Below are 20764 nucleotides of genomic sequence, written 5' to 3'. Positions count from 1 at the left end.
GCTGACTGGAAACTTGTCTGACCGAAAGTATAAGAACATATGAAATAATACTAATGAATACTTGAAGACTCTCTCATTTGGTAATCTGATGAACTGTTCATGGATTATGCCTGCTATGAACTGAGCAAAGTTTTAAATTGTAGCAGGAGTCTTTCCTGGGTAAAATATAGAAAGGAAATCAAGTACAACCTCATCCACATTTTCATCTGTAGTGTACCCTAGAATGCAAGAGAGCATGGTAATAATTTTTTTTCCTCTCTCAGAGAAAATGGTGGCAGCATATGGAGGACTATCTATTGGAGTGTGACACTCTTTAATGATGAAATTTTGAATGATCTGAGCTTTCTTGGGAATGTCTAGCTTGGTGTAGAGTTCAAGTAAGCCTTCAATGGAAAGTGGGGTCTCATTTGGACTTGACTGGATTTACAGAATTTGATTTATAGATTCTGTTGTAATGGTGAACAAAACTTGCTGATCAAGGGTGACTATGGATCTTTGACTTGGAATATAGCATGCTTGGCAGAACTGGATGATTTTTGGGAATGGGTGTACCTATGGGAACAAGTACTTGGGCAAATTTGATTCCCAGAGGTTAATATCATCATTTTGGTTCACAAACTTGTCTTTACTCCAACAGTGGAGTTTCAGTAGGTAGCTAGGGGAAATAGTATCTTTGATTTGAAATTCTCTGTCGGATAATGGAAGGTGGTCAATATCCAAGTGATGGGTTTGCATAGGTCTTACATCTAGAGAGATTTGGGAAGCCATAATTAGGTATATTGAACTGAATTACTCTTTTCTGTGGCTTTGGGATTAAGGTTTTAGAAGTGTGGAAAAGTGGGGAGGGTAATGACAGTCTATAAAAAGGGATTTTGGAAGCATAGTAAGGTTTTCTTCAACTCATGAAGGCTTTTTAATTAATTTAATTAATTAACCTTGGATAATTACTATGTATAATTTAAACTCACAAGGCCGTTTTGGTTATATCAAGAATACCTGGAAATCTAACAGTTTGGTACGCAAACGGGTTTCTATGGTAGCATCATAGGCTTTTGAGGCTTCAATTGTCAATTTTCTACTTCAATTTGGTGTCTGCAGCGTCTTCGGGTGGCAAAGTTGGTTAAATTCGTCGCACAGAGGTTCAAGGTGTCAGAATTGGTTTAGAAGAGGTTTACAGTGAAAATGAGCGAAAAGAGCAAATTGGAGATTTTTCGGCCTTTTAACCAATAATGGTTACATTTTGGCATGAGATTTATTGAATGAACAGTGGGCAAGTTTGGTTTAGGTGGGGAGGTGGTTTTCGGCGATATCGCACCGCTTTTGGATGGAGGGCAGTGTTTTTCGCGAGCACACGCTATAACCTAGTGCCGCCACGTAGCCAAACAGCGCTCGGCCAAAACTGGGAATCTCACGTTCTCTCGGGCCATTAACTGTCGGACGATGAATCCACGCGATATGGTAGTGCGCCGTTGGATATGGGGGTGGGATATCGGAGGTATATCGCACAGTGAAGTTGCACGAACAAAATTGGGAAGGTGGTTGGCAGGGCTCGAGGATTTAATTACAATGAACTGTAATTAATTAAAAGGTAATGACAGGATTTTAAACATAAGGAAAGGGTTACTAAAGGTGGGGACCATGGGTTATATGGCAGGGGTTTTAAATATACACCAAGATTTGGTGGGTTTAAAAGGGTGTCGAGAAATTAGATACGTGGGGGATTTGTAAAGCAGGATTTTTAGGAAATAACTTAAGATAAAAGGGGTTTTGTGGGTTTTTAAAGGGAAAAGGGGAAATTAATAAGTGGGGAATGTAGTATTTGTAATGGGAATGGGTTTCACACTAGGGAAAGGGGTTTTGGGAAGGGGGGATGATTTTTTGAAGGGTAAGGTCTAGGGTGTTATAGACATTTTTGGGCACTGCAACCACAATCATAAATGTCTATAAACCAAGGGCTCCTAAGTCCCTAAAGGTGTTGTTCCAACCCCTAAAAGAACAAGGTCAACTGATTACAACATCTCCCAGAAGTTCTCCATGAAAAACTACTCAGAACTGGTCGAAACGGAACCATTTCACCTACTCCATGGTCAAAGTGTGTTGCATCCCACCTGAATACACACAGTAGGTGCGATGCATGTTGAAAAACCCTTGTATGGGGTGCGATGGGCTAGAGTGGACAAAGGGCAGGGTCAATCCGCAAGGTGGAGGAGCATGGAATCTTCCAGAAACTTCTCCTGTGACACTTGCCTCTCTGCATTCGACCAAGGATGAGTAAGAGATCATCAATCTCCAAGTGGAATCAAGAACTATCAGAGAGAGGACACTCATCAAATCTCAAAAGCTGACTCATTCCCCTTGCAAACATCTATATATGGATCCCTCATCCCAGAGATCCAGAGGCTGGAATTTTGTATATTGTAAGGAAGTACTGTTGGTTTCTTGGTGCAATATCATAGTGTTGGGTGATCTAAGCTTTTCATGAGGTGAAGAAGGGCTTTCTTGCTGAGAGGATGATGCTGGGTCAGAACAATTGGTTGTAATCCTCTTTTCTCTTTCTTGATTATCAATAAATCTATTCAATTTTTCCTCCACACTATTGTATGATTGATGTTATATGCATTTGTGTGGTCAATATATATCTGGTCCTATATTGTTTATGATAATAGATCTATGTTCCTGGATAGTGTTATGCTGCTTTGATTCTACAGGTGCTCTTTGAAGCTGGGTAGACAAGGAAGCAAGTGGTGAAGACCTATCAGAAGGGAGAGGAATCGAACAAGGAACCAAGGGCAAGACAGAGGTTGGTCTCCTTATTCCTCTCTTATCTATTTCTCATAAAGGAAAACGAAAGTAGTTTTTAGTTTGTTTGTTTCTAAGGTAGCTACTAGCCTTAGTGGGACTAGCAGCTCTGCATAGACACTAGTTTTCCCGATAACAAAATGGCGACTCCGCTGGGGAGCGAATAGATTGTTTGTTTATCTATGTTTGTTTACTTTATAAACTTACATACAGAGCCTAAAGTCAAGCCATCTAGCCTTCGAACTGCATTTTCTATGCAAGTGCAAAGTAGATCAATGCTGCTTCAATCTATCTCCGGGTTTTGTTTATGAATTAAACGATTGACTTACAAGCTCTCTAATTGCCATTGTGGTGGCTCTAGTAACCTCCTTAGATCTACCCCTGTGATTGATTTACTGATTACCACTTGCTCGGCCTAAATCCCTGAACTGAGCTACAAACTGTGACCCAGAACCCAGCTAAAGTCTCGTCCCTGGTCCATCGCACTGTGTCTTCTTTGAAACCTGAATGCATTGCACTTCCCGAGTGTAGTAGGTGCGTTGCATTTCAGTTTCCCTGTGCTACAGGTGCGCTGATCAGACCTCTTCTACTCTTAGATTTTGTCTTTTGTGTTCATGCTTTTCAACTCTATTCAGGAGTTTTGCTGCCTGTAGTCAGTACACCTCTGTTGAAACCCCCTTTCTTGCCGTTATTCTGCCTCCATTGTGCAAAGAACTGTAAATGTTTTTATGTATTTTTAGTCATTTTCAGTTCTCTTTTACAAAGAAGTAGCGTAATTGTATTGTCGTTTCTTGATTTGAAAGTGTCGCAAGTGTCGTTTTCAGTCATAGAAGAAAATTTGATTGTTCTTGATAGTCGATTACACTATTACTCTTGTATTTGATTTGAATTAGTAGTTTTTCAAGTGTCGAAAGAAAGTTTTCAATCCCGAATAGCAAAGTGTCGTCGTTGTCCTCATTTTGTTTTGAAAAGAAGCTTGTTAGTAATTGTCGCTTTGAAAAATAATTCAGATTTGCACTTAGCTTTCTTTTTATCATTCACACATTAAGAAGTCTGAAAGCAAATACATGCATGTGCATTTGCATTTAGACTGTTTGTTGGTTTGATTTAGGACAAGTGCATATAGTGTGTGCTCTCTACTCTTTGTTGAAAGAAAATCATCTCTCTTTCCTTAGTAGCTAGGATTTTCATTGCAGAAAGAATATTAAACAATTGTTTATCATCTTAGATTGCATTTTAGGAATTGTACATCTACATCACACGGTGAACCTGAAAGGAAAATTTCTTAAGCAAGATCAACTATAAAATAAATTTAATGAATCTAAAAACGCTTTGGAACCTAACGCACAACATCTAGAAGTCTAGGCTAGAGACGTATTCCGACGTTGTAAAGCCTGGTAACTATTGTTTTCACTGTTGGTTGGGTGATTCCTCCACTTTGAGACGACAAGTGCCAGTACGGAATTGTGCTCCCACGTACCGTCGAGGATATTTTGTGAGACCACAATAGGCTTTATCCTTTATCCATAGGAAGCCGTGTCTGCCGCCCTATCGATCGCACTGCACTGAACACAGTATTTGGGAAGATTGACTATCGTACCATAAAAAGTATTCTGCAATTTTGCGATTGGTTTGGTAATCCCTCTGTTTAGATTTCTAGAGCAGTCCCTTTCATTCCTTTTCAAACTCCTTAATGGAAAAGGTCCATCTGAGCACTTGTCACTTAGGCTCATTAAAAATTGAAGGCGACTAGAGTCATCTTTTGTTTTTTCTCGACTCTTAAAAATTGAAAAAACAAGTTGTGTCAAAGCGTCTAAAATTTATTTAAACGGAATAAACATCACCTTTCCTACGTTGGTCTTAGGTTGAGAAAAATGGAGTCCACCAACCAAAGAGTTCCCCTTGGAGGAAATCCTAGTCCCTTCTCCTCTTGGGGGGATGTTGGTGCACCCCATATGGCCACATTGTCTCTCCCAGATTGATAATCGGCTTACCTGTATGGCTATTCTCAACTTCTGTCGTTTAGAACACCGTGATTCCTGAATAATCAAGTCAGCAACTAAACGATACCAGAGTTACCCCCCAACCCTCTACTTCATCCAATTCTTCCTCTCCTCCTTCCTCTTCGCTTGATGAAGCTGGTAAAGCCCAAAATCAAGTAACTGAGAAGAAGAAGGAGAAGAAGAAGAAAGAGAAGAAGAAGAAGGAGCCAAAGGCGAAAAGGGGAAACCAAGCATCGTCTAGTGAAAATCCACACACTGCACCGACCAGGCCTAAATCGCCATGTGTCATTTGCAAAGGAGACCACTATCATCAAGATTGTCCTTGCATCCCTCGGATCTTAAGGGACTGGTCTCCTCGTTTGCACAATCCGGTGTCATCAACCTCTGACGATCATGTTGAGCATACACCGTCAACTAGTGAAAGTGAAGCCCCTGGACAAAAAGGAAAATATAAATTTCCTTGTAAATTGTGTGAAGGCAATCACGCCGTCCACCATTGTCCCTTCTTAGAGGAAGATAAAAGGGTTTTGGACGAGCATCCGGTTTCACCGTTACGGCTTCCTCATGGATATAAGAAACTCTTGTCGAGTCCGTCACTAGTTGAAAATCCAGCTGACACGCCCTTGTGGTCGGCTGAAGCGTCTATCATTGAAGATAAACCATCTGAATCCACACCAGACGAAAGTCAAAAGGTCGAGGCGGCAGTTGACCCGGTCTTGCCTTCAGAGGATCAATATTCAGATGATACAGTCACCGAAGAGAACAAGAACGACACCATTCAAATTCTCTTCGTAAGCACAGACTCCGATGAACATGGGGACAGTCTACCAGTTCCTTTACCGCAGGAAGGAAGTTCGTCAGAGTCATATCCGGCCGTCTATTCGGTCCCACCTCCAAGCAACCTGGTTGTTTCCTTTTACTGGAATCCACTAGGCAGACACCGTTTACCGGCTAGTGTACCATTTCGAATCATTGCTCAAGTATATAGAATGGTCATGGTCGATACCATCATAGATGAAGGGGCTTCTGTGAGTATCCTTTCCTCAACTGCTTGGAAAGTGCTTGGTTCACCATCGCTTTTGCCTGAGATGAGAAATCTAATAGGCTTTGACAAAGGAACTAATCGACCGTTAGGGATCCGTCCCGATGTGCCGATAACGTTGAGAAGGAAAATCGTTCACATGAACGTAATGGTAGTCCAAGGACCCCTGGATTATAATCTACTCCTTGGACGGGACTATATTTATTGCATGGGAGCCGTCGTCTCCTCACTCTTTAGAGTAATGTGTTTTCCGCACGAAGGAAGAGTGTTCAAGCTCGTAGACCAGCTTTCATTTCACGGTTCACACATAGAAAATAGTCATATACTAACCCTGAATGGTCTTTTCAAGCAAGGAATGTCTCATCAATCCCCAGTCCATCCTCCTGATGAGCGCGAGTGATTCGGAGGACATGACTGAAACCCAGGGGGCATGCACCCTGGTCTGTTTCGACAGGGAAACCTTGGGTATAGGGTAGGTTTCTGCGGAGGATATATGACTAGCCTAACACACCCGTCCGTTTAGGAAAATTGGATTAGGCTAGAATAAGATTCCCTCGTCAAATTTATGTGAGTGGAGGCGTCTGCGCCACTCACCTTTGTCTATTTCAGTAGACACAGCCAAGGAAGTGTTTTATCTGTGACATAGATGGAACGATCTTTGGTAACCTGGAAATTTTTCGCTATACCTGGGGGCATGCAAGCGAAGAGCGATCATTTATTTTTTAAATTTATAGGTCCTCTAACCCTTTAAACTTGTAGGATTGGTCGTTTCCTAACCTGCATAAAGAAAGGATCCGGAGCAAAGCTTTGTAAGGTGCAAGCTCCATAAAAATGGCATCTTAGATGAGACATCCTTATTATACGACTAGATCGAGCAGTTTTAACGCAGAATTCAAGCTCGTTAAAAAATAAACATAAGCAATGAGCAAATGTTCCTCCAGAGTTTAAGCTCATTAAAAAATGAACCAATTTCCGGTAAATAACCATCATGAATGTATTATCATCAGCCTTTGAAGCCTTGGTCGTGTTCTCATCATCACCTCCACTCTGTATTGGCCGATCATTCACCTCCACTTGATTGTTTACCCCTTCTGAGGAACAACTGCGAAGAGTGATCATGTTAGCCATCCTTGTGACACTACCATGATTGGAAAATTCCAAAACTTACCTGGAATCAGCTGCTACCCGAATCTATCACTCGTTCCTTAAAAAACGAGTCTCCTTTAAGCTCTTTTCAATTGACTCGTAAAATATGAAAAGATTGCCGAGCCATTGGCCTCTCCAGCTCGTTAAAGTGACCGGAAGTGCTATCCCTCCTTTAGATTTTAATCTTTTTTTACTTGAGGGATTATTACACAAAAAGATCGAGCGCTTGTTTTCTTCGGCTCGTTAAAAGTACCGAAAATTCATCCCTTTTGTATTGTTTTATACTTTTTCGGACTCAAGGGATTATGTGACGAAAAAGGATTTTTGGAGTTTCCTTTACGTCCCTTTTCAGACTCTCTAAAATTGATATCTTTTTCGTTAAACTCGTTAAAACCTAATAGCGACAAACTTGTCCATAACAGACAAGAACGAGTTTCACTATCGCTAGGCTCGTTAAAACATAGCAATGGGTTTGCCCAAAGGGAAAATTATAGAACAAGCATATGTTATGCTCCTCAAGCTTGACAAAAATAAAGAGGTACTGGTCAACAATGACTGGGGAAAAATTGAGAAGAAAACTTGAAGAAACTTTGTTGGTAGCAAGTCGCTCTTGAACATGACACTTTCGCTCCGCATCCGAGTCAAGTTAGGTTATTTCATTCACTGGTCACATCACCATGGTTCCGTCACACCATCCATATTTGGGGTTAATGCTACCAATTCATCATGTCAGTGTCGCCGATATGTTCAAGAGAAGTCGCTCAGAGAATTCACCTGTGTCTCACCCACTGCAATACATTTACGCTCCATTCTTTCATGACCACCACCCTGAACCTTATATCACCAAATCGTTTTCACCTCTAGTAAAATCATTTGCTTCGTTCCGTGTCATTGTTGTGGGATTCACTAAGGCCCTCCTATGACGGATCGCTTCTTGTCGACATCATCTCATTATCCAAGAAGTCGATCTAGGAACAACCCTTTCAGTACTTTGAAGCTTGCATGCCTCAATGGCAAGTTTCTCACTTCCGGCGACAGGTTTACATCAATGGCCTTCGACCGAAAGATTTTGCGTGGTGTTCGACGCCAAGTCCCTTATTCACACCACGTGAATTGTACTGTAGTACCTTGAGGGTCATCATCATTATCGGTGATTCCTCTCGCGCCTGTTAACAACTTACATCATTGGCTGGTAATCAGGTGATGTCTTTCCATGTTCGACTCCAAAACATCTCTCACATGGATTGACTTGTACTTTGAGTGAAGATCGAACAAGATTGAAGACCCCGGATATAGTTTCATCCATCCGAGCTGCGAAATATATTCAGGAAAATAAAGACATCAAATGTACATCACTGCTGCACAGATAATCATCCAATCTAAGGAATGATGGCTCTACCAAAATCATCAGTCTACACTCAGACGATTGTCTGTCTCATGTACATGAAAATGAATTTATAAAGCTGAGCATGGGAATGACCGCCTCAACTAGATCATGAAAATATTATGAAGATAATGTATTGTATTGTATCTTATTACAGGTCACCTTCCATCTTGAAAAAACTTCGGATCCTCATGATAAAGCATTTCACCTGACATCAAAAGATTAATGACCTCATGCTTTAGGAGGCAACTGTTATAGAAATTTTTGGGCACTGCAACCCCAATCATAAATGTCCATAAACCAAGGGCTCCTAAGTCCCTAAAGGTGTTGTTCCAACCCCTAAAAGAACAAGGTCAACTGATTACAGCATCTCCCAGAAGTTCTCCATGAAAATCTACTCAGAACTGGTCAAAACTGAACCATTTCACCTGCTCCATGGTCAAAGTGTGTTGCATCCCACCTGAATACACACAGTAGGAGTGATGCATGTTGAAAAACCCTTCTATGGGGTGCGATGGGCAAGAGTGGACAAATGGCAGGGTCAATCCGCAAGGTGGAGGAGCATGGAATCTTCTAGAAACTTCTCCTGTGACACTTGCCTCTCTGCATTCGACCAAGGATGAGTAAGAGATCACCAATCTCCAAGTAGAATAAAGAACTATCAGAGAGAGGAAACTAATCAAATCTCAAAAGCTGACTCATTCCCCTTGCAAACATATATATATGGATCCCTCATCCCAGAGATCCGGAGGCTGGAATTTTGTATCTTGTAAGGAAGTGTTGTTGGTTTCTTGGTGCAATATCATAGTGTTGGGTGATCTAAGCTTTTTATGAGGTGAAGAAGGGCTTTCTTGCTGAGAGGTTGATGCTGGGTCAGAACAATTGGTTGTAACCCTCTTTGCTTTTTCTTGATTATCAATAAAGCTATTCAAGTTTTCCTCCAAATTATTGTATGATTGATGTTATATGCATTTGTGTGGTCAATATATATCTGGTCCTATGTTGTTTATGATAATAGATCTATGTTCATGGATAGTGTTATGCTGCTTTGATTCTACAGGTGCTCTTTGAAGCTGAGTAGACGAGGAAGCAAGTGGCGAAGACCTATCAGAATGGAGAGGAATCGAGCAAGGAACCAAGCGGAAGACAGAGGTTGGTCTCCTTATTCCTCTCTTATCTATTTCTCATAAAGGAAAACGAAAGTAGTTTTTAGTTTGTTTGTTTCTAAGGTAGCTACCAGCCTTAGTGGGACTAGCAGCTCTGCATAGACACTAGTTTTCCCGATAACATAGGGAAATGTGTGAAACCAAGTGGCAAAAGGTCAAAATGAAGGGAAAAGGATTTTTATAAGTTATGAAGGGATAATGAGGGGGGATTAATAAAGTAAGTATGTGGGGGTCTAGTGAAATGAGGGGAAATTAGTAAACAAGCTTTAGTGAATGTCATTTCTCTTTCACAAATCCTCCTGCACATGAAGCATAGGATTAAGCATAATGAATGTGATTTTGACTTAGCAACCTTGTGCACTTGCAAAACTTCTTCTACCTACCCTTGATTTACCCTAACATTTTCTCATCATTCATTGGGTGCATTTGAGCTTGCTGACCCTTTATTTCTTTTTCTTTTAATAAGCAAACTATCTCATTCTAACCTCCAATGTTACAGATTAAACTGATGAGCTCATTTTTATTCTCTAACTAACTACTAATCTGCCAAGATTAAACAATTTGGCTAGATCTTTATTCTCTATCTATTAACATGAAATTTCAAGCATGAATGAGTCAAGATTAAACTATTTGACCATCATGGATTGTGGCATTTTTGACAAGATACACACAATGTTATTTTGCAAAGTAAAGTAAAAGGAGGGGCATTTGAATTTTCACACTTTCATGATCTATTTTTATCTCTTTTTTGGGGTTCATATTTTTTACTTTTTTGATATTTTTCTTTCTTTTGGTCCTTTGATTATTCTTTTAGGAAATACCCTCTTTGCCTTCTTTAATTTTAATATGGGAAAACATTTTGCAGAAAGAAAAAGTATGTACAATATGACAAGACTAACCATAGCCAATTCAAAATTATGAATCCTATTATTATAGGACCCTAACACCACAAGCACTGCTCAATGTCATAGTCTCAGGATCTATGTGTGAGACAATCTAGTGGATGATGTCTGCACATGGGAAAGTGAGGTGCCTGCATGCAACCTTATGTAAGCTTGACAGGTGGACACTGATATAAAAATGTCAATCCTCTGGATCTTCCTTGAAGTCTCCTACAAATATATCCTTGATTTCCTGCCATGTTAAATCCATGCCCTTCTCAATGAATAGCTAAGTGTCTTCATAAACTGGCACATTCACTGACACCTACTCAACTGCTTCCCCAGTGCTACTCTCGACAGTATCCTTTGAAGCACCTCTCTTGGAAGCCATGTTACTTGTAACTACTGGAGAGTTTCTCAATAACTGATGTGACTGGAGACAAAGAGGACACTCATGGCATGCAAATGTTAGCTTGAAACAAAAGCACTTAAAGAACAGACCAAACCAAAAACTGGGCAACTACTCGGAAGGATTGCGCAATATTAGCTCTCAGAGGTGACCCACTGCCAGCTGGTTCTACGTATTATGCAGTCCTAGCTTCTAGTGGGAGGGCTCACTGACTGGAACTATGCAATGCGTAGTTTAGTTAGGCCTAGGACAGGTGAGACTACGCATTGCACAATCCCGGTGGCCAAGGCTCAGAACTAGCTCTTGGAACTACACAATTCATAGTTGGAGCCAGGCCTTGGCAGCCTCTACATAATTTCTAGAGCCAAGGAAGAGCTTTGAGATCCAGAAATGCGTAGTGCATGCTAGGGAGGAGCAAGATTCAGGCCAAGGAAGCCCAAATCTACCTAATGGGAGCATGAAAATGAGTATATTTGAAGGAGGGAATGATGGTGGGTACAGATTTTATTGAATGATGATACATGCAAATAAAATGAGTGTAGGAATCAATCAAACTAAAGAACAATGAAGTGTGTGGAGAGAGTCGCCACAATGGTGACCATTAGTGAAAAAACTGGGTAATGCATGTGAAACTTGGGAAAGGCAATGAAAAACTTAAAACAACACTTCTACAAGGTAAAACAAATCAAAACACCAACAATTTTTCAATAAAAAGGTAAAACAAAACTCTCACAAGATAAACAAACAAAAGCGACAAAAAAAGTAGCAAAAGACTAGAAAACCAAGACTTACCCGGAAAAGCTACGACGATGGTGTAGAAGGTTCCTTGGACTCCTTGGGAATGCAAGAGCTCCAAGATTGAATGTGAAAATGAGCTCTGGAAGTGTCCATTAAATATATTTGGTCGATTTAAGGTTTATGACACGAAGGCCAAAAATCTAGGAAAAAGCAACACTTGGTGGAAATTTCCAAAATAACTCAAGTGCCACCTCCAGACTGCTAAAAATAGACCCTTATTTTCTAGGGATGCTTTTTCACTTTTTTTTTTCTTTTTTCAGGAAAAGATTCCATGCATTTCCCAGAGAGATTGTGCAATTCCTGGGAGGACTTGGTAACTCACTGGCTCATGAATCGGGCAGCAACTAAGGGAAAGCTTCTGTGCAATTTCTAGGCTAAGCGGCCCTGGATTCCTCTCATGCTCTGCGTAGTTTCCCAGCTGAAGGCTCACTGCTGGCTTGGACTGCGCAATTCCTAAGAGCAAGGTTGGTTACCCTTAAGGATTGTGCAGTTCACTAAGGCAAGCTTAGAACCGGGTTGAAATCAAATAAAGAGATTGACTTATGGGTTAGACAGTAAAGCATGTAAGAAACACAAGCCATAAAGCAAAGATAAATCTCAATCAAAGCACAAGTACCTGGGTTGGTGCAAGATGAGATGTTGTGATTTAGGAGGGAGGCTCCAAAACAAAGCATAGGAAAAATGTTGGAGGGTGGTTGTAGCCGTTACAACGTTGGCAACACACTGGTAGAAATCCAGCTCTTTATACAGACCTTCTCTCGTATAAAGTGAGTCTACCTCTTCTGGAAGTATTGTCTAATTCTTTGATTGTCATGGCTTCTTCACTTAGCTTGAGTTAAATATGTAGTCCCTACCATTCTCTTTATCGGCAACACACATACCAAGCCAAGTCAACTGAGTTGTTTTGGTTGGGGATGAGGGGTATATTGATACACAAGTAATATAGATGTCAAAGTTTTAGTTTCATATCTGGTGTTGCTCTATTGCCGACAGGCCTGGAAAGTACCCTAGCAAAGTCACTTTAGGAACACAAGCATTGCTCCGCTACCAACGAGCCTGGACAGTACCTTGGCAAAGTTACTTGCTTCACCTCTCTACGCAGGATGCCTTTCTCTTCTTTCTCCTTTATTTTATTTTCGTTTCATTTTTTCATTTTCAAAGAACTGTGCATAGGCACTTATTTATTTCATGAGGCGGAAGAGGGATGTTGACTTATTGAGAGAAGAAGAGGTTTTCCCTTCAGAGAAGGATGTTTATATATATACCTCTAACATACTTGTTAAGCTTTCCCCCCTTCACCTTACTCTACTTGACTAAGTTGACAAGGGTTAACCAAATATAGAAAACTAATTAGAGTAGGTGGTACTAGTTAAGAGTGAAAGCGTCAGGTTTCCACCAAGACTCAATCTGAAAGGAATGTATTTTCCATCAGGGTATCATCGACTAGGAGAAATGCAATATCTTCATAAGAGAGGGAATAGGCAGATAAACAAATGTTGATAGTTGTAGAAGTCCTCTTGGATTTCACCCCGCTTGTCTCAAGAATCAAAACGCGGTTTCATGCGGAAACTAATGCTACGGGTACATAAAACAAATAAACAAACAAACAAAAGAAGTAATATGAAAACAAAACCAAGAGAGAAAAAACAAAACAAGAAAGAAAACACTACTCCTACTCCTAATCTAAGCAAAGCATGGGCCAACTCACATGAAGTGATATTTCCAATGCAGCCACCAACACATTGGTTGACCGATGTAGGTGATGGCATGGTTGATGAGAAAGATATTCAAGAAAACCAATAGACAAGATATATAAAGCAATGCAATGCAAAATGTTCTAAATTTGAATGCATCCACAGAAAATAAAGAATTAAAATCACATGAAAGGCACTCTGCAGATGTATCATGGTGTTGTGTCATATTTCACGTGGACGACAAGCATGTACACTCCTTCGAACTTGGAAGACGATCAAACATGAAGAAAGAAGAAAATTTTTGTTTCATAACCGTGCTTACTACATATGACTCCTCCAATGCATATGTCATAAGATCGTGTGATTCTGGTGGAGGATGTGAAAATTATGAACTAGAATGATTTTCAATGTGAACAAGAGAGTGATGAGGAGCTTGGGAGGTTTAACAGATTTCTAATCATAAACGGAACTAACCTCGGGGCTATGAGAACTTGACATAACCATCAATTCAGGTTGAAGTGCATCGAAAACTTCATGGGTTTCCACTTCATCAGAAGATGGATCATCAAATACCGGTGGCTTAGAAAGATTAACAGTAGGTGAATCATTATCATGATCAAATGAATGAGTGAAAAGATCACGACAACCATGATAATAAAAAATTCAAGATGGACATCAACATCCTCATGATCTGATGAATCGTAAAGAGGGGTTGATGAGAAACAAAAAATTTCACCCTCTAAATTTCCGAAAATGAAAGGTGAGAGATCGGGTAGATTCGGGAAGAAAGATTTGTCCTCTCCGCAATCAAAAGACAAACTGACATCCCGTGTGTTCTATGAATGATCGAAAGTAGAAACATCCAGAGATGGATTTTCATAAGATGAAACAGAAACGGTAGAATCACAGAAGATGTCAAGATAAAGCGAATGAGGTGCGAACAGAAGGAGGTCATCCTTCCTCGCAATTTCTTGTTCAAGTTCCCACACATACTCATAAAAAATGATAGGACGGGTTGACTGTTCAACACCAACTCCGTCCATAACTTGATCCTCATGAACACCACATGTGAAGCCTGGAACGAATGAACACAGCCCACCAAAATCTAGAGGATCAACAGCGTTGAAGGATGGAGGTTGAGGGAATGAGACCATGTGACAACCATCAGGCTTGCAATCCAAATCTGCACTGAAATCCAAAGTAGGTGGGGTAGGAGGAGATGGTGACATTTCAAAAGGTAGGTTCATAACTTCTCCCACCTCTTCATGTGGAGCTATAGTTGCTTGATGAGAAGGGGACGGGGGGTCAATTGGGACAACAACCTTGTCCATCTCAAATTTAGAAGCTTTAACACCAAGGTATGCTAGGAGGGGTTTGAAAGATTCTAACTCATGTGGATTTTCTGAGATGTGAAAAAGATAATGAAATCTTTCAGTCATAAATTTTCGGTCAACTTCATCTTCCGAAAATTCAAAATAGTAATGACGGAAATGATCATAAAAGTATGCAATAGATTCGTCAAGTGCTTTTCGTAATTTTAGAATTTTACGGTTAAGTGCTTTACGGTTATAAAAGAAGAAATCATGGCCTAACTCTCTGAACATGTGGTTGAAAGAGTGTATAGAGGTTGCAGGTAATGTGTGACACCATTTCTTAACACACCCTTCGCACGTGTAAGCGAACAACCCACGGGCAATGTCGTCCGAGGGGACTTCATTCCTATCACAGAAAACCAAAAAGGAAACTCTGTGAATTGACAAGGATGTTCTACTTTCACCATCATATTTAAGTTGTGACATGTCATCAATAACATCCACCAGCGCATCAAAATCAGTAGCGTGAGAAAAACATGTCAAGATTGAGATTGTAATACCAGTCATGAATGATGTGCAGAAGTTCAAAACAGACTTCAAGGGCTCATCTTGTCATCTGGCCCTCCTTCTAGCACCATAAATGTTGACATTTCTAGACCCGCCAACATTCAAGGGGAACTCCCCGATAATAAGTCCCGACTAGACCTCTCACCATTTGGAGTAGGAGTCCCAGCAATGGGTGGTAATGTAGTGCCTTGACCGCAGTAGCGCGCAGAGGTAAGTATGATGACTTTGTTCGGAAGCAAGTGTGTGGCCTTGCAACGAGTCAAGTGATATGCATGGGGTTTCTAACATGCGGAGGGGAAAAGGAAGCGTGTCCCTTGGAAGCATGTAATAGTATGCAACGAGAAAGGAACACACGAGCGAAATGACATCACAAGTTGGAATGCAGAATAGTCCACAAAACAAAGTGATGGGTTAATCCAACAACACACATTCAACAATATCCATACAATTCCATAAAAATTAGTTCATAAGAAAATGTGTAAGTTAAACAACATACGTTGCTAAAGAAACCATAATAGTCTAACTACATTAACAACATATGCATGAAAGCGTGTTGGCTTAGTTATTATTATTATAAGTGAAAGGTCCATCCATGCATACACCATTGACAATAACTAGCCCCAATAGTGTAACATTACAATCAAGAACACCTGCTCCTCCAAAGAAGTATACTAGCTCTATTCTATGGAGAAGCCAAGAATCATCACAATACTCCCAAGCCTTCTTTAAGCCTAAGCCTAGTCAAAATCTTGGCTCCCAAAATCTTGTTCTATGAGTTATGAAGTTCTATTTATAACAAAGGGTGGGTGACCCTTGACATTCCCCTTTGTGACCCTTTGAGTACCCTCATGACTGTTCAACTTCTTTACATAGTGACCGTTCACATTCCACTAGTGACACTTGGAATTTCACTTACAACATATTTACAAATAATATACATTTTCCACATGTACCCATGTGAGACAAAATAGGCTAGAGACAGCCTAACAAGACAAAACATTATGACTCAGAATTTTGTGGAAATACCAACTAGCAACCTCCACTTGATGCTTCTTGGTGATGTACTGATACCAAGCTTGGTATTGTGCTATGGTGTCCCCAAACTGCTTGATGGTGTCTTTCTAATAGCAAACTCTTTCCTCCATAGCTTCTGGGCATATGGTCTTGGAAGCTTTGTCCAACTCATCCTGAAGTATGTGCAGCATGGTCTTGATGCTAACAGGACCACCAATGTACTTCTGCATTTTTTTTGTGCTCAACTCTAAGTCATCACTAGTGGCCTCTCGCCTTAGTTTCTCCATGTACCTATCAACCTCTAGCCAGACTTGGTTCTTATTCTTAGCATCGGTGATGGAACCGATTGACGGGATCCTGTGTGTTCTCACCATGATTTCCAAACTCTTATACAACCATGCATATGAAGTGTGTATGTTGCTGGAAAACGGTGCGAGTTGCTCATAGTTCTGGATCAACATCTGGATCCTTGCTTTATCTAGCTCTGCATGCAGCTTCATCATCTTATGCAACTAAATCAAGGCTCCCTTGTACCTCATTGTGCATTCTTGCACATGGGGGAGAGTTTGGACAATATTTTTGCTCCGCTGCTGAAAATCATATAGATGGACAACTGCCTTATGGGCACAATTTTCTTTGTTATCGCACCTTGCCTTTCTTCTTCTTCATGTTTCTACTTCTCTTCTCTCTCTCCTTCTTCGACTTTTTTCTTCCTTCAACCTCTTCTCTATTTCCTGCAACTTCCTTTCTACTTCCTCCAACCTTTGATTTTCTCTCTTCCTTCGCTCTACTCTCTTTAGCCATTATTATGTCTTTGCCTCCACTGCCAAAGATCCTTTCTTAATGAGAGGATATTCCTTGAACTTGTAGCTTTGCTCAACCTATGGGTTCTTGGCAATCTTCCTCTTATCCTTGTCTTGCATCAGTTTGCTACTTATTGTTGTTGTTGTTGTTGCGTCCTGCAGCGCTACTGCCTACAGAGCAACTTTCCATGTTGTGGCTATACTGACTAGTTCATTGAGCTTGGAGTAGTTGTAACAATACCTCCAAGGGTCCTCCTCTGCCCAATGACATGTCCTGTGGATCCATGGATAAAATACCTTCACATAGTGGTTCTTCAAATACCATGGGGATCATACAGATTGAAGTCTTTGGTGTTGAACTCGAGCTTCGCTATCTCCTTAGCTTTAGCATCCACATCTTTCAAGCTCTTAATCTCATACAATCTAATCCGCAAAGGAAGGGCGGACCATGGTGCCTTCTTCTTCCTGTGCAGTCCTGCTGATAACCCTATGGAGAGGTGATATGTGACCTCTTGCATGAACAACTTATCTGTGGCATACCTTGATAGAACATGCGAAGACTTCTCTTCGCAAAACATCCTAATGAAGGAGCCACCGAGTGGGGCATACTAATCTGCAATGTTAAGTATTGCCTCCATCGCTTCTTGGGACATGAAGGTCAATCTTGCTCAAAGATCAACTTGTACATTGGGATGATGAAATGGTCATCTAGCCTTGCCATAACTCCTAGGGTAGTTGCATTCGAAAAGAAACTTGCAATAAATGTTGACAGTAGTCCCTTTTGGTGTCCATGTCCAACCCATGCCAGGAAACTGATGTTGGGCACAAATTGCATCAAGTAAATACACAGACATGTAGAATCGTGCCTGTTCATCCTTGGGTAGATTTTGGGCGTTATTCACATGGAATTTCAACTAAAGAGCCAGCAAATCCAACCAGTTGAATGGCCTTCCATCATTCACCAACTGGTCCAACACAACCACCCAATTTTTCAAAAAGGTCTCCATGCTCTCTTAACCTTATAATCGACATGCAAAGATGATCCATAATTGTTAGGCCTTCCTGAGTTACTTTGTCTTGCAAACATGAGTGGGTGTCGCTCTGAACTTTGACGTCTTTTTCACCCAATGCTTTACAATATATCTGGTGTTCACGAAGTTGTGGGTGGCATAGAAAAGTGAATCTATGTAGTTCACCGACTGAGGTAAATGATACATCTGCTGATAGTTCTCCACCCCGAAGTTGGCAAGTTGTATCCCACTGGAACTGCTCAATGTCATAGTCTCGGGATATGTATGTGAGACAATCCAATGGATGATGTTCACACATGGGAAAGAGGGGTACCTGCATGAAACCTTATGTAAGCCTCGCTGATGGACATTGATATAAACTTATCGATTCTCTAGATATTCCTCGAATTCTCCTACAAAGATATCCTTGATTTACTACCATGTTAACTTCATGCCCTTCTCAATGAAAAATTGAGTGTCTGCATAAACTGGCACATTCACTGACACCTGCTTAACTTCTTCCCCAGTGTTACTCTCGATAGTATCCTTTAAATCAGCTCTCTTGGAAGCCATGTTACCTATAACTGCTAAAGAGTTTCTCAACAACTGTTGTTCCTAGAGACGGAGAAGACACTCATGGCATGCAAATGTTATCTTTGAACAAAAGCACTTCAAGAACAGACCAAACAACAAATTGGGCAACTGCTAGGAAGGATCGCACAATCCTGGCTCTTAGAGGTGACTAACTTCCAACTGGTTTTGCGCATTGCGCAGTCCCAGCTGCCAGTGGGAGGGCTTGTTGACTGGAACTGTGCAATGCGCAGTTAAGTCAGGATTAGGCCAGGTGAGATTGTGCATTACGTAATCCCAGTGGCCAAGGCTCAAAACTAGCTCTTGGAACTGTGGAATGTGCATTTGGAGCTAGGCCTTGGCAGCCTCCATGCAATTTTTGGAGACAAGGCAGAGCCTTGATATCCAGAAATGCATAGTGCATGCCAAGGAGGAGTAAGATCGGGCTAAGGAAGCCCAGATCTTCCTAATGGGAGCATGAAAACGAGAAGATCTGAAGGATGGAATTATGGTGGGTGGAAATCTGAGTGAATGATGACGCATGCAAATAAAATGATTTCAGGAATCAATCAAACTGAAGAATAATGAAGCTTGTGAAAGAGAGTAGCCACAGTGGCGACTGTTAGTGCAAACACTGGGTAATGCATGTGACACTTGGGAAATGCAATGAAAAACTTAAAACAACACTTCTACAAGCTAAAACAAATCAAAATTCCAGCGGTCATTCAATAAAACAAGTAAAAAAAGACTCTCCCAAGCCAAACAAACAAAAACGACAAAAAAACAACAAAAGACTAGAAAATCAAGACTTACCCAAAAAAGCTGCAACGATGGTGCCGAAGGTTCCTTGGCCTCCTTGGGAATTCCAGAGCTCCAAGATCGAACGTGAAAATGAGCTCTAGAAGTGTCCATTAAATAGATTTGGCCGATTTAGGGTTTATGACGTGAAGGCCAAAAATCTAGGAAAAAACAATACTTGGCGGCAGTTTCCAAAATAACTCAAGTGCCACCTTCAGACTGCTAAAAATAGATCCCTATTTTCTAGGGATGATTTTTTTTTTTTTTCGTTTTCTGTTTTTGTTTTTGTTTTTTTGGGAAAAGATGTCATGCATTGCCAAGAGAGATTTCACAATTCGGGGGGAGAAGTGGGAAACTCACTAGCTCATGCATCGGGCAACAGCTGAGGGAAAGCTTCTGCGCAATTTCTAGGTTGAGCGGCCCTCACTGCCTCTCATGCTCTGCTTTGTTTCCCAGTTGAAGGTTGGCTATCAGTTGGTTTTATGTAATTATGGACCTGAAGGCTCACTGTTGGCTTGGACTATGTAATTCCCGAGAGCAAGGATGGTTGCACTCAAGGATTGCGTAGTTCACTAAGGCAAGTCTGGAACCGGGTTGAAACCAAGTCAAGAGATCAACTTATGGGTTAGACAGTAAAGCGTGTAAGAAACACAAGCCATAAAGTAAATATAAAGCTCAATAAAAGCAGAAGTACCTGGGTTAGTGCGAGATGAGCTATAGTGATTTAGGAGGGAGGCTCCAAAATAAAGCATATGCAAAACTTTGGAGGGTGGTTGTAGTCGCTACAATAGGCCCCCACCTCTTCTTCGGTGGGTGGACGAGTGGGAGGCGGGATCAAGCTGAGAACCCCCGGAGTTAATCTGGGTCATCGATCTGCTTGTTGACTTTTCAACTCCAGGGGGTGGCGCCGATGTATCGGTCACACCAATCCCCCCCTCGCAATGCCTCTAGGGATCAGTTGGGTCATGATGAATGCCAATCCGCTCTGACACTTGCTCGACCTTTAAACTCCATGCCACATCCCTTTAGATTTCAGATTTTCTATTCATTGCGCCTGCCAAAGGAAATATATTTTTTGTTGCAGTCCCTTGAGGATGTTTAGTGAACTATCAGTGCCTAATTCTGTCCCCTTTTGCCAGTCTAGATTGCATATGTCCTTCTCCACACCAGGGTGAGACATAGGGCCATTTTCCACAAATACAAAAAGGTATGACAAAGAACAACGTAAGGTATGGCTTTTTATCATGTTTATGAAAATATGAATTATGGGGTCAAGGGACAAGAGGTAAAATTCCAAGGTTAGCATTTTAAGGGGCCTTGTTTGTCTATGGGGATATGATGGTACACAATGTTGAACATTGTATTAA

This window comes from Pinus tabuliformis, chromosome 7 (assembly GCF_031772625.1).
Source record: "Pinus tabuliformis cultivar Carrire ecotype Pingquan chromosome 7, CPIR1, whole genome shotgun sequence".
Classification (NCBI taxonomy): Eukaryota; Viridiplantae; Streptophyta; class Pinopsida; order Pinales; family Pinaceae; genus Pinus; species Pinus tabuliformis.
This window is presented reverse-complemented; position numbering follows the sequence as displayed.